This window comes from Felis catus, chromosome A3, assembly GCF_018350175.1.
Source record: "Felis catus isolate Fca126 chromosome A3, F.catus_Fca126_mat1.0, whole genome shotgun sequence".
Lineage (NCBI taxonomy): Eukaryota > Metazoa > Chordata > Mammalia > Carnivora > Felidae > Felis > Felis catus.
In genome coordinates, this window is record NC_058370.1 from 33046884 (window position 1) to 33060478 (window position 13595).

Genomic DNA, 13595 nt, shown 5'->3' on the forward strand with positions numbered 1-13595 from the left:
ATTCATTTCTGGGTTATAATAATCAGTGGGTGAATTTTGATGGCATCTTCTGGTGAGGTGGGACACTGTCTTAGGTAGGGATGGAAGGGATGCTGGTACTCCAGACTTAGATGTGCAAACCTGATATTCCAGATCACAATAAGGTCAACCATTGGTTTGCTGAGAGGGAATTTTCAATTAGTTTCTTTTCTTCTGTCAACAAGCAATGAGGAGCAATAAGATTTGCTGCTTGACCAGTTATCCCAGCAGTAAGAAAAATGTGGTGGTAGAGAAAACATAATAGGGAGAAGAGAGAGATAAAATTCAAATAGCATTAACAGTATCTGTGATTAGCAAGGCAATCTAGGGAAAAGATGCACTGATAGGTATGTTGACAAAGCCACATTCTAGAAAATAATTTCTTTCTGGCAGAGACTTGGGCAGATTCTTCCTGGTTTTAAATGTCATCTCAAAGATGTGTTTTATCTTCCATATGAACATGGAAATTGGTGGAAGCTGTTTTCCATTTACATTGGAGTAGAAGTAATTTAAAAAAAATTGACATTGACTTTTGACTGTCACCCTCATCTTAAACTTCAGAGGGACATTTAATTTCCTCTTCAAAGTGAACATTCAGTTATGACAACTACAGAGTATCTCACTAACACTGTACCATATCCAGTAAGCATTCTGGAATTCTGAGTTATGAAGATAACATTTTTTTTATAGTTATGCTTATAGCACCTTGAAAAGGAATAAATGTGGCACAACTTTTAACCTGTGGGAGTTATGAGAGTCTCAAAAACAATCCTGCTTAAGATGGCGAAAAGTGGAAAAGAGAGAAAAAGATGACTTGAATTAATAGAAATGACTATTTAAAAAACACAAGATATTTATGATTGGGTATTAATCTGTCCAAAATATTTATTAAGAATCCTTTTACATACCATATTATAGATGCTAATTAAAAATAATTTAAAAACAGGGGTGCCTGGGTGGCTTAGTCAGTTGAGTGTCCCAACTCTTGGTTTCAGCTTAGGTCATGATCCCAGGGTCGTGGAATCGAACACTGGAGTGGGCTCCATGCTGAGTGTGGAGTCTGCTTAAGATATTTCTCTCTCTCCCTCTGCCCCTCTCCCTTGCTTATGCTCTCTAAGATAATAATAATAATAATAATAATAATAATAATAATAAAAAGACACAGGTAAAGTGAGGTTTAAAAATAAATTTCATTGGGGCATCTGGGTGGCTCAGTCACTTAAGTCTTAGAGTCTTGATTTCAACTCAGGTCATGATCTCACAGTTCGTGAGATTGAGCCCCATGTCAGGCTCTGCGCTTATAGCATAGAGCCTGCTTGGGATTCTCTGTCTCCCTCTCTCTCTGCCCCTCCCCAACTCTCACACATGTATTCTTTTTCTCTCTCTCTTTCAAAATAAATAAACATTAAAAAAAATAAAAATGATCAAAAACAGTGTTTGAGACTTGCAGCCTATATTGCCATTACATAAGGAGATATGAGTACTTCATTTATTTTTCATTTAACTAGAATGATATTTACCAAGATCCATTTCTTTACCTCTATGATCCCTCCAAAATAAAATTGAATATTGAACGGCTTCTATAATTTCTTTGAAGAATACAACCCATAAGTCAGTATTTTTATAATAAACACAAGAAGAGTCTGTTTTGTCTTGACTTGGGAGATTGAAGTGTGCCTCCATGGGTGTAGGTGCTGTTGTGTCATTTTAAATTATTCTCCATTGTCAGGTCCTTTTTCTAAAAACTTTATTTATTTTGGGTCACCTGGGTGTCTCAATCAGTTAAGCATCTGACTTCAGCATAGGTCATGATCTCACAGTTGGGTTTGAGCCCCACAACGGGCTCTGTGCTGACAGCTCAGAGCCAGGAGCCTGCTTCAAGATTCTGTGTCTCCCTCTCTCTCTGCCAATCTCTCTTTAAAAAGTAAAACATTAAAGAAAAAAAAGAAAAAAAATATTTTGAGAGAAAGAACAAGTGGGGGAGGGAGAGAGAGAGGGAGACACAGAATCTGAAGCAGGCTCCAGGCTCTGCACTGAGAGCAGAGGGGTTCCAACCCACAAATTGTGATATGACCTGAGCTGAAGTCAGACACTTAACTGACTGAACCACCCAGGTGCCCTCCATTGTCAGGTCTTTTGTTCATAACACACTTTGTAGTTCCAACAGATAACATCCGTAGACTCCTTTACAACAGTGTAAAAAATACAAAGTGCTTTTCTCATTACTTTATACTCATGTGTGTTATTATTGTCTTCCCATGGATGAGTAAACTGAGGTTTGAGAAACCTAACTTTCTTAAAGATTAACAATTAGTAAGTTGTTGACCCAGGGATCTATTTATGGTTTTGGAGTCTTTACTACACCTTATTGCATGCATGTAATACAAATGTATTCTACACCTCACATTTTGCTTCAGCTTGCTCTTATTTCTTATTATTCACCCTTTGAAAAATACATCTTTAAGAAATAGATAAAAGCAACATTGGGATAGAAAGTTTGAGGGACTGAAGAAATAAGTGTCAGAGTTATTTTAACTGAATCTTGAATCAGTGACCTGTACTATGTAGATATTTGCCTTAGAAGAAATTTCAGTTAAAAATTTATTTTTGACTTTCCATGTCTAGGTATCGAGAATAGGTTGGAGGGTTTTCTTGCTTGCTTTAGTTGTCATAGAATCAATAAAATTGACTTTCATTGTGTTTTTTTTTTTCTTTTATTCTGGAAGAAAAAAAAGAGGAAAGAAAATAAATTATTTGTGTTTCAAAGATAAGAGCTTGGGTCTTAGAGCAAATTAAACCTCCAACACTGGTGAAGGAAAGAGGTCTCCTCACCTCTGGTGGAACCTGCTTGTTAGGCTTATTTCCCAACCTCGGGGCATGGCCTCTTGATGTGACCTGCGGGAAGATGAGGGGCAGTGGGAGAGACACAGGCCAGAGGGCAGAGAAATTACACTCTGGCCAGTCCCAGGACAAGAAGTGAAATGAAGCTAAGTCCAAAGGTCTGACTTTTTACAGGTCACTGAGCCCAGAGCTATTGCAACAAAGAAAATAAGATTCACATTAGGCATGACTTATATATTTTTAATTAAAAAAAAAGGTAAAAGAAAAAAGAGGCCAGAATCCAGAGTTCTAAGTAGCAGAAATTGTGTGATTTGATTTTTCCTTATAGTTTAAAATGTTCATACATTGTATTTTAATAAAAGTTTAATGCTCAGTTGAGAACTTAAAAGTGTTATTGTCATATTTGGTGTCCATCAGTCCACAAAAATAGTTAAAATATCATTAAGATTTTTGCAGGACAACTGAGGCAAACGTAGTTTAGAATGATTCCTTGATTTATTTATTGCTTTTGAGGAAGTAGATTCTAATCAGGTAGGTATTACCCTAATAGAAAGGAATATATATCACTGGAGCATGAAAATATATTTTTTGGTTTTCCCGGGATTTATTGCAATAATTAGACTTACCATAATCAATAAAATGTGTGAGCCAAGTTTACTGAAGTGTCAATTTCCCATTGCATGATTTCCCCTGGGAACTTTAATTTTTAATTCAAAAAGAAAAGTGGAAGATTTGTCTTACAGATGCCAGTGAATGTGTGAGGTTAAGGAAAGCACAAGGGTCCTTACAGAGATCAAAGTTGGGCTTAAAACAATTATCTTCCGGGGCGCCTGGGTGGCGAAGTCATTTAAGCGTCCGACTTCAGCCAGGTCACGATCTCGCGGTCCGTGAGTTCGAGCCCCGCGTCAGGCTCTGGGCTGATGGCTCAGAGCCTGGAGCCTGTTTCCGATTCTGTGTCTCCCTCTCTCTCTGCCCCTCCCCCGTTCATGCTCTGTCTCTCTCTGTCCCAAAAATAAATTAAAAAAAACAAAAAAAACCAAACAATTATCTTCCCATTCCTTCTCACATCCCTTGGCTGACCATTAATTTTCTAGGAGAATGAGATCTTGAAATGGCCCAGTTACAGATCTCTTTCCTTAGACTGCAGAAAGATGTATTGGACAGTAAGATTTGATGATTTTTACTTCATCATCCCCAACAGTCAAGAGCACTCAGGGGTGGAGAATGCTATGATTGGCTTACACTGAACAATACAAGGAAATGAGTCCATGTGTTAGGCTATTGGCATAATTTACAACCATGCATATACTAGTATTTGGAATGAAATGTTAGTCTTTCTGGATTAAAAAAAAAAATGAGGTTGGAAGCTCCACTAATGAAGATGAAGACATTTCTTGGCAGTATGTAGATTTTTTGTAATGGTTATATAATGCATGGATTAGATTGATTGTAGAAATAAATATCCCTGATTCTCCACCCTTCCCTGTATCCACGTTCTTTACAGTATGTACTGGTATCTCCACTCATCAAGAGAGGAATCTGTTTTCTTACCTCTTAAGTCTGGGTTGACTTTGTGACTTGTTTTGGCCAAAAGAATGCAGTGGAGGTGATGATGGACCAATTGGCCCAACGGGCCAAGCCTAAAGCTTCCAAAGACCTTATGCATTTTCACAAAATAAAGCATTACTTTATTCACGGGGCTTAAGGACCAGAGAGAATTGTAGACATGTCAAAATAGGGTCATTATGACGTTTCATTGGAGTGCTCATGGAGTCCTATCTTTAAGAACCACATGCACCTTTCCCCACATGCTCACTTCCTGTTCTGGGAACACTCAGTTGATATATCATTAGAACTCTAAGAGATTGTAAAGGTTATCTAATCTAATCTAACACCCTCATTTTACAGATTAGGAAATAGATGGAGAACATTTTTAAGGTTTTCTTAAGTTCACATGGAAAGTGTTGTTTTATTTTGTCTATGTTAGTGCACGTGCACATTGCACATATGCGTGTGTGTGTGTGTGTGTGTGTGTGTGTGTGTGATATGAAGTATGGGATGTTGCTAGATTAAAACAAATATAAAACAAATTGCTAATTCTCTAAGAGTTGATGATCTGGTCTTTCCTAAATTTTGTTGAACATCAGGTGGTATCTTATCTAGAATGCCAAGTGTTAGATACTGGGTCCAACGTCCTTCTGTAGCAGTAATGGAAATGGAGAAATATTTTCAAAGGTGTCTTGGTTGCTAATGTCATAGCCCCATCATGCTACTGTGCAGAAGAGTCTAGCGCATAGATTGTACATTCACAGCAGATATGAGTCCAGTAGTATCAGTTTCCATCCACTTCCACTGTGATAAATTATTTTTTATTTCTAATTGTGTTTCCCACTTCCTTTTCCATGGAGAACAGGATCAACTGCTTGCCAATCACTATAGGACAGCTCTTCAGATCATAAAACCTTTTTATTTTCCTTTGAATAATCCCTTCTTCAAGTTAAAAAGGATAAGCTGGTCATGTTTTTGTTTTTGTTTTTGTTTCCTTTTGAAGTCACATTCTTGGTAGCATCTCTCTAATGTTGATCTGGGTGGGAATAGCAAGAATTGGGTAAGAATCTGACTTACACCAAGTATACTCAAACAGCTATTTTGCAATTACCATAAGTGCCTTCTAATATGCTGACTTTTTCTTTTTAAAGACCAGAAATATGGCTGAAAAACATTTCACTTATAGAAATATCTTTTAGTTTTATACCTAAAAGATAGATCCAGGACTTTAAGGTGTCATTGAGGGGTGCCTGGGTGGCTCAGTCATTAAGTCTCTGACTTCATCTCAGGTCCTGATCTCGTGGTTCATGGGTTCAAGCCCTGTGTTGGGCTCTGTGCTGACAGTTCAGAACACGGAGCCTACTTCAGGTTCTGTGTCTCCCTTTCTTTCTGCCCCTCCCTTGCTCTCTCTCTCTCTTAAAAATAAATAAAAATTTAAATTTAAAAAATTAAAAAAATAAAGATGTCATTGAAATTTTTGTCTAGAATTTCTTCCTCTGTTCTTTTCCCTACCACTATACCTCTTATTTATTGTTAAAATTAAAACTTATAAGCTTCTGATGCTTGCCATCAATTCAAACTCAATGTAAAAGTCATTTTAATTTTTTTGTGCACATAATATTGTAACCAGAGCAGAAAATTCTAAATAGAGCAGTTACCACTTTAATAAACACATTGATTCATTTTTTTTCACATCTTGTATAAAAGCATGCATAATTTTTGCGATCATGCTTTCATTTAAAAACCTGATGGGGGCTGGGCGCCTTGGTGGCTCAGTTGGTTAAGTATCTGACTCTTGATTTCAGCTCAGATGATGATCTCAGGGTTGTGGGATTGAGCCCTGTGTCGTACTCTGCACTGAGTGTGAAGCCTGCTTGGAATTCTCTCTTGCTCTCTCTCTGCTCTTCTCCCACTCATGCTTTTTCTGTCTCTCTCAAAATAAATAAATGTTAAAAAATAAAATAAAATCTGATAGAAGAAGAGATGTTTTCCCATTCTGGTGGGGAGTGGGGAGCTAATTATGTTAAATGCCCAATATCCTCAAGTGAAGCAGAATGAGGTTCTTTTTCTAAGAGCCTTTCTCTCAAGGCTCTTACATTGTGTACAGGCCAAGTAGCAAGCTGGCCTCTGTCAAGGGGTTCTAACTTGGCATCCATGAAAAGTTCAGGAGGACTAGGTGCTGGTGAAAGGCACCACTCAGAAATTTGCTGCAGCACAGACCATGGATCCATGGACCCTGATTGACCTCTCCCATAGATCCTAGAATCTTGAACAATGTTATATCATTGATGTTTTACTAAGAAATATGTGAAATAATTTTTTAATGTTTATTTTTGAGAGACAGAGACAGAGCATGAGCGGAGGGAGGGGCAGAGAGAGAGAGAGAGAGTGAGAGTTAGATACAGAATCTGAAGCAGGCTCTAGGCTCTGAGCTGTCAGTGCAGAGCCCAACATGGAGCCCAAACCCACAAACTATGAGATCATGACCTGAGCTGAAGTCAGATGCTTAACTTACTGAGCCACCCAGGCACCCCTGAAACAATTTTTAACAATATATGCAAGTGAGAGTCAGGATCAGAATGTAAACTGGTAATAATTGAGAAAGAAAAGAAAAGACATGTTGAAAAATCAATGATATGTGTATAATGTAGATTGAAGAATGAGTCCTATTTAATAAAATGTAACTATTTTTCTCCCAAGTGCAAAGCAATTGATCAACAAAGGACAATTCTTCCTGATAAATGTCCAAAATGAATTATCTGAAGAGCTCTCAAAAACCCAATTTTAGGAATAACATAATCACATATGGATGCTTGTTGCCCAAGTGCTTCTTGTATCAACATCACTGGCCTCACCTGGGAGCTTGTTAAAAATTCAGAATCTGCAACCCTTTTGCACCAGAATCAGAACTTTAACAAGATTCTCCTGGGGATTTGTGCACATCACATTAAAGTGTCAGATGGCCTGGACCAGAGCATCCCTAGATTAGACACACTTCTTCCTGACACTTGATTCTCTCAGAGCAATATGGTGATGGATCCTTGATGAAAACCACATTATAAACTTTGTTGGTATGGCTTAATTCAGAGGTAGATGTCAAAGATTATCCATTTACATGAATGGTCTACCTATTCTTCATATAATCTCCACAAGTGTAGCTTCTTACAAGATTTTTTATAATGAATAACAGTGATTTTCTACTTGTATTTTCAGTTAAGTTCCTAGGTTATGCTTAGACTTCTTAGGGTCCTGAACATAATGAGGTTCCTGACAGGGACATAAGTGTGTATGGAAGGCCTTTCCTCCCCCATCAGAGAGTTAGCCAGGGCCCAGATTTTTCTTAGAGAAGTGTTTTGCAAACTCTGGGTGGGGAACCATGGATGGTTCATAAAATTAATATTGTGGGTCATATCCAGCATGCAAAAGTAAAACAGAATAACTGATAGCAGAAATAAAAGGAGTGAAGAACTGGGGAGTTTTACTTTGTCAAACTTATGTTTCATTTATACATATACATGTATGTGTGTACCCAGTTCCAAAGTAAAATGCAAGGTTGTTTTTTTGGGGGGAGGGAGTTGGTTGGCCACCAGTCAAAAGTTTGAAAAGTAATGCCTTAGAGCGTATCTCTGAATACATGCTTATGGAAAAACATAAAAGGGAGGTTCACTTTCTACAAAAGGTCAAGAGGAAAAATATCTTAATTTCCAGTAGTCATAAGCTATATTGTATAATAAATTTTTGAGATGAAAATCCATAATATGTGTTACGATTTCTACACAAAACCCCATATTTACAATTTATATAAAGATCATAAAAAGAAATCCACCATTAGCTCAATGTTTCTAGAGGTACATGGGTTTAGTTTTTGGAAATAATGGGATTTTGTGTATGCCGTAGAATTGTACAAATGTTGCTAGTCATAACTCCTGACTTGCAATAGCCATCCATTATTTGGACTTTCTTCTGACACAAGTATGTCTAATTTGTACAAAGAAAGTCAGACCTAAAACTTTACCCGTAAAACTTATTGAGCATAAAATCTCTCCTACAAATCAGCAAATCAACATTTTATTAATTTCATGTAGAAGGATTGGCAACATACTTATTTGATTGATCATCACATTCACATGGACTTGCTGCATTTAATATCAAGAAGTATTTTTTTTCCAAACCAAAATGTGAAGAGAACAGTACAGAGAATTCTCTTTTACTGTAGTCAGGTTCTTCCTCAGAAAAATAAAGTGGAATAATTTATGCCTATAGCTTTGAATTAATATGCCAGAATATTTTAAGTTATGCAATTTATTCAGATTTTCATTCCATTTTCCTTAGAAGAGCAGTTTTACAGAAATATATATGGACTTATTTATGGACTTAATTAAGGACTTAAAGCCCTTATGGTATCATGTTTATAACGAGAACTTGTACATAAAAAGTTGTTTTAAAAATAAAGTAATAATTTATTATATATTGTCAGAATCAGTTATTATGATGTGACTACATGAATTAAGATTCACTGGGTGTTCCCTAAGCTATAATATTTGTAGTAATCATTTTCTTTCGTTTTTCTAAAAGTTCATTCCTTTTTGTGAGCAGTCTATTTTAATATATATGAGTTCATTTTATGTATCCCTTTATATATATCTAAAGTCATTCCTAAAACAATTTGTACATACTTTCAGTTGGTCAAAATCAGTAAAGATGTTGTATACACTTGATTTTTTTAAGCAGTTAATAACTTTAGAAAAGTTTCTAGAGGATAGATACTACAGTCAAGTGTTTGTTGTTGTTGTTTTGTTTTGTTTTGTTTTTGCATTATATGTGTCAAGGTGACATCAGAGAGATTTCTATGCAATATGCAGACAAATAATATTTGAATGAATTTCATTCATATTGGCTGGTTAAATGCTACCAGAAATGACCTTCCTTATGGCACATGGAAAGGAACAATTCAGCTGATTAATGATGCAGAAATATAACCAGTTAAGAAGAGGTGTGTTAAAACAATCTGATTTGGGGGGCGCCTGGGTGGCGCAGTCGGTTAAGCGTCCGACTTCAGCCAGGTCACGATCTCGCGGTCCGTGAGTTCGAGCCCCGCGTCGGGCTCTGGGCTGATGGCTCAGAGCCTGGAGCCTGTTTCCGATTCTGTGTCTCCGTCTCTCTCTGCCCCTCCCCCGTTCATGCTCTGTCTCTCTGTCCCAAAAATAAATGAACGTTGAAAAAAAAAATAAAAAAAAAAACAATCTGATTTGGGATTTGCATAATAGAGAAACTCTAAGAGAGCAAAAGTGTAATTGCACACCTCAGAATATAGGAGATCATCTGATTATCTAGTCACTGTTTAAAATAATTTAAGGTACTTAATAAAATACATAATTTAGAACTTTACCATCTAGGCACAAACACAAACACTTCTGTCCTTTGGCAAGGCAAAAAAAGTTCTGGTACTACACAACTCTGTGACATCTGAGGCCTAAAATAGCCAACTGTAATCCTTTCTGGTAGATTTACAAATAAATTATATTTACTATATTAGAAGAAAGATTGCCTTTCTGATTAGAAGTGAAAGGAGTGTTATGTAATAAGTATGAAGAGTTGATTCTTGAAGATAAATGCCAGTTGTTTTTAAATGTAGGGTGTGTGTGTGTGTGTGTGTGTGTGTGTGTGCGTGCACGCACGTGCATGTGTGCCTGCATGCATGCATGCGTTATATACGACCAGATGCTTTTCTGGGTTTCCCCAAAAGAGCAGTTTAATTTTTTAAGTGCTTAAGTTAAATTGGGCTCCTGTACTTCATGGAGCTGTGGAGACATAATTGTGCCTGTGCCATGATGTGTAATTTTTAGGTTTAAGTCTCCTTTGAGTGTTTGGATGCATTGGTGATTATAATTGCTGCTCACAGCTGAAAGGTTGAAAAGTTCCAATGAACAATTCATTCATTGTCTTGTTCACATCTGGGTTAATGTTTCCTTCTTGGAGAACTCTGTACCACTCTGTTCTTTGCTTCTTGCCACAAGATAGCAATGCCAACTTCCCTCTGTTTACTTGGAAGCTCTTAAGGCTGATGTATCAGTGCTAGCCACAAATTAATGGAATTCTTTCCAGCTGCAATGCTTTAAGATATTCAAACAATAAGCCAAAAACACTGAACTACTTTGGCTGTTTTTCTCTGAACTACGTGCCATTCTCAGAGATGATGTAAAAACACAATTACTGGTTGAAATAGCCATAGCATTTACGATATTTCAAAGAAATAGATAAAACTTAGAGAAACAGTGGGTCAAAAAAAAGGTGTTTTTTTGTGTGTGTGTGTGTGTGATATGAAGCCAGAAGGCATATTGTCTCAGAAGAAGGAGCATTACAAAAGGCAAAATACAAGAGTTCACATTGAGTAGAATGGTACAGAGGTCAAGATCTGAAGTTGAGAGCCCAGTTTCTTTCTCGGGTTTGTTTCTGGCCTGTGTTGTTAGAGTTAGCAGTATTGTTTCAGCTCTGCTATGATTTTAACCTTTGGAAAAGGACTGTAGGTTGAGGAGATGCTTTGGCAGGCTACCAGTGTGCATCTTGACATGGAGAGTGAGTCTGATGCCAGATCACCTGGTTAATCTGAGAACAGAACATCTGGTGAATTCAGCCATTTTGTTTAAATTTAAAAGAATCAGACAACTGGGGAAGTCTGGGTGCTATGGCCTTAAATTGAGAGAACAAGTGGACTGATAATGGCTAAACAGAGAGACTTTTCGGAATGATAATTTGAAATCTTGGTCTTAAAGTTCCTGTTGACTCACTCTGTAACTTGGCAATCTCAACATATTTGTTGGATGTGTCAATACAAAAATTAATTTAAATATCAGTTTATTTTATTTGAATAAGTTAAAATCTTTTAAAAAATTTTGTTTGGTAGAAGGCTAATTCAGTAATTTTGACTGATCCTACAATTGCCTTTTAGAATTACCTTAGGAGATTTGTAAAATATTCGTGCTGGGGCTTCCTTGCATATATTTAGATTCAGTTGTTTGGGGCGAGGCTTGAGTATGGGTATTTTTTTAAATTTTTAAATGTTTATTTCTTTATTAAAAATTTTTTTTAACATTTACTCATTTTTGAGAGTGAGAAAGAGCATGAGCAGGGGAGGGGCAGAGAGAGTGGGAGACACAGAATCCAAAGCAGGCTCCAGGCTCTGAGCTATCAGCACAGAGCCCAATGTGGGGCTCGAACTCACCGACCACAAGATCATGACCTGAGCTGAAGTTGGATGCTTAACCCACTGAGCCACCCAGGCACCCCAATGTTTATTTAAAAAAAATTTTTTTCAATATTTATTTTTGAGAGACAGAGACCGAGCATGAGTGGGGGAGGGGCAGAAAGAGAGGGAGACAAGAATCCGAAGCAGGCTCCAGGCTCCAAGCTGTTGGCACAGACCCCGACGTGGGGCTCGAACCCATGAACCATGAGATCATGACCTGAGCTGAAGTCGGACACTTAACCGACTGAGCCACCCAGGCGCCCCAGTGTTTATTTATTTTTGAGAGAGAGAGAGAATGTGAGCAGAGGAGGGGCAGAGACAGAGGGAGACACAGAATCTGAAGCAGGTTCCAGGCTCTGAGCTGTCAGCAGAGAGTCCAACTTGGGGCTCAAACCCACAAGCTGTCAGATCATGACCTGATCCAAAGTCGGATGCTCAACTGACTGAGCCACCCAGGCGCCCCTGAGTATGGGTACTTTTTAATAGCATCTCAAATGATTCCCATGTCCAGCAAAGATTAGAAACTACTGCGGTGAAGAAAATAAAAAAAAAAAACAAGTGAAATACAGAAGTAATTAAAAATCCATTTAAAGAAGGAACTTTAAATTACTTGGCATGCACATTACTTTGTGTGTGTGCCCCTTTATTTTATTTTATTTTATTTTATTTTATTTTATTTCATCCTCTTTTTACATAATTCCCTCAAAAGTCATCTTTCTGTCAAGGAAGATAATTAGATTTAGATGCAAATGTACCTGGAAACTGATATTTTTTTTTATGGGAATTGAAGTTAAAAACTTTATTAAGAAGTTGAAAATGTTGGGAAATTCAAATCAAAACCACAATGAGATATAACCTCACACTTGTCAGAATGGCTAAAATCAACAGCACAAGAAATGAGGTGTTGGCTAGGTGTGGAGAAAGAGGAACACTCATGCACTGTTGGTGGGAATGCAAACTGGTGCAGCCTCTCTGGAAAACTGTATGGAGGTTTCTCAAAAAGTTCAAAATAGAACTATCCTATCATCCAGCAATTGCACTACTGGTTATTTACCCAAAAACTACAAAATCACTAATTCAAAGTGATACATCGGTCCCTATGTTTTTATTACAGCGTTATTTACAATAGCCAAACTATGTAAGTAGCTCAAGTGTCCACTGATAGATGAGTGGGTGAAGAAGATGTGATGTGTATACACACACACACACACACACACACACACACACACACACTGGAATATTATTCAGCCATAAAAAAGAATGAAATCTTTCCATTTGCAATGATATGGATGGAGCTAGAGAGTATAGTGCTAAGTGAAATATGTTAGTCAGAAAAAGAAAAAAATATATATACACCACATCTTCTTTATCTATTCATCAGTCAATGGACATTTGGGCTCTTTACATAATTTGGCTATTGTTGATAGTGCTGCTATAAACTTCAGGGTGTAGGTACCCCTTTGAAACAGCATTTTTGTATCCTTTGGATAAATACCTAGTAGTGTAATTTCTAGATCATAGGGTAGTTCTAGTTTTAATTTTTTTCTTAAATATTTATTTATTTTTGGAACAGTGCTCATGGGGGAGCAGAAGATAGAGGGGGCAGAGGATCTGAAGCAGGCTCTCTGCTGACAAACTGACAGCAGTGAGCCCAATGTGAGGCTCGAGCTCATAAACTGCGAGATCATGACTTGAGACGAAGTCGGCCGCTCAACCAACTGAGCCACCCAGGTGCCACTATGTTTAATTTCTTTGAAGAACCTCCATACTGTTTTCCAGAGTGGCTGCACCAGTTTTTATTCCCACCAACAGTGCAAAGGGTTCCCCTTTCTCCACATCCTCACAAACATCTGTTGTTTGGTGAGTTGTTAATTTTAGCTAGTAAATGATGAATCTTTTGCAAGTGGGAGGTAAGATAGATACAGGAAATAATTAGAAATCA

The 13595-nt window shown here is 37.4% G+C and overlaps 2 long non-coding RNA genes across 2 annotated transcripts in view; one reads left to right on the plus strand and one right to left on the minus strand.

Annotated features, from left to right (window-relative positions):
• The window catches only part of LOC123384358, a 272165-nt gene that overhangs the window by 177406 nt on the left and 81164 nt on the right, over positions 1 to 13595 (plus strand). The gene's annotated exons all lie outside the window — the stretch shown is intronic.
• On the minus strand, positions 2606 to 4591 carry LOC109498570. The gene is made up of 3 exons (XR_002155394.3): positions 4411 to 4591; positions 2851 to 2913; positions 2606 to 2737 (listed from the first exon to the last, which is right to left on the minus strand). It is a non-coding gene; the product is annotated as an uncharacterized LOC109498570 (long non-coding RNA).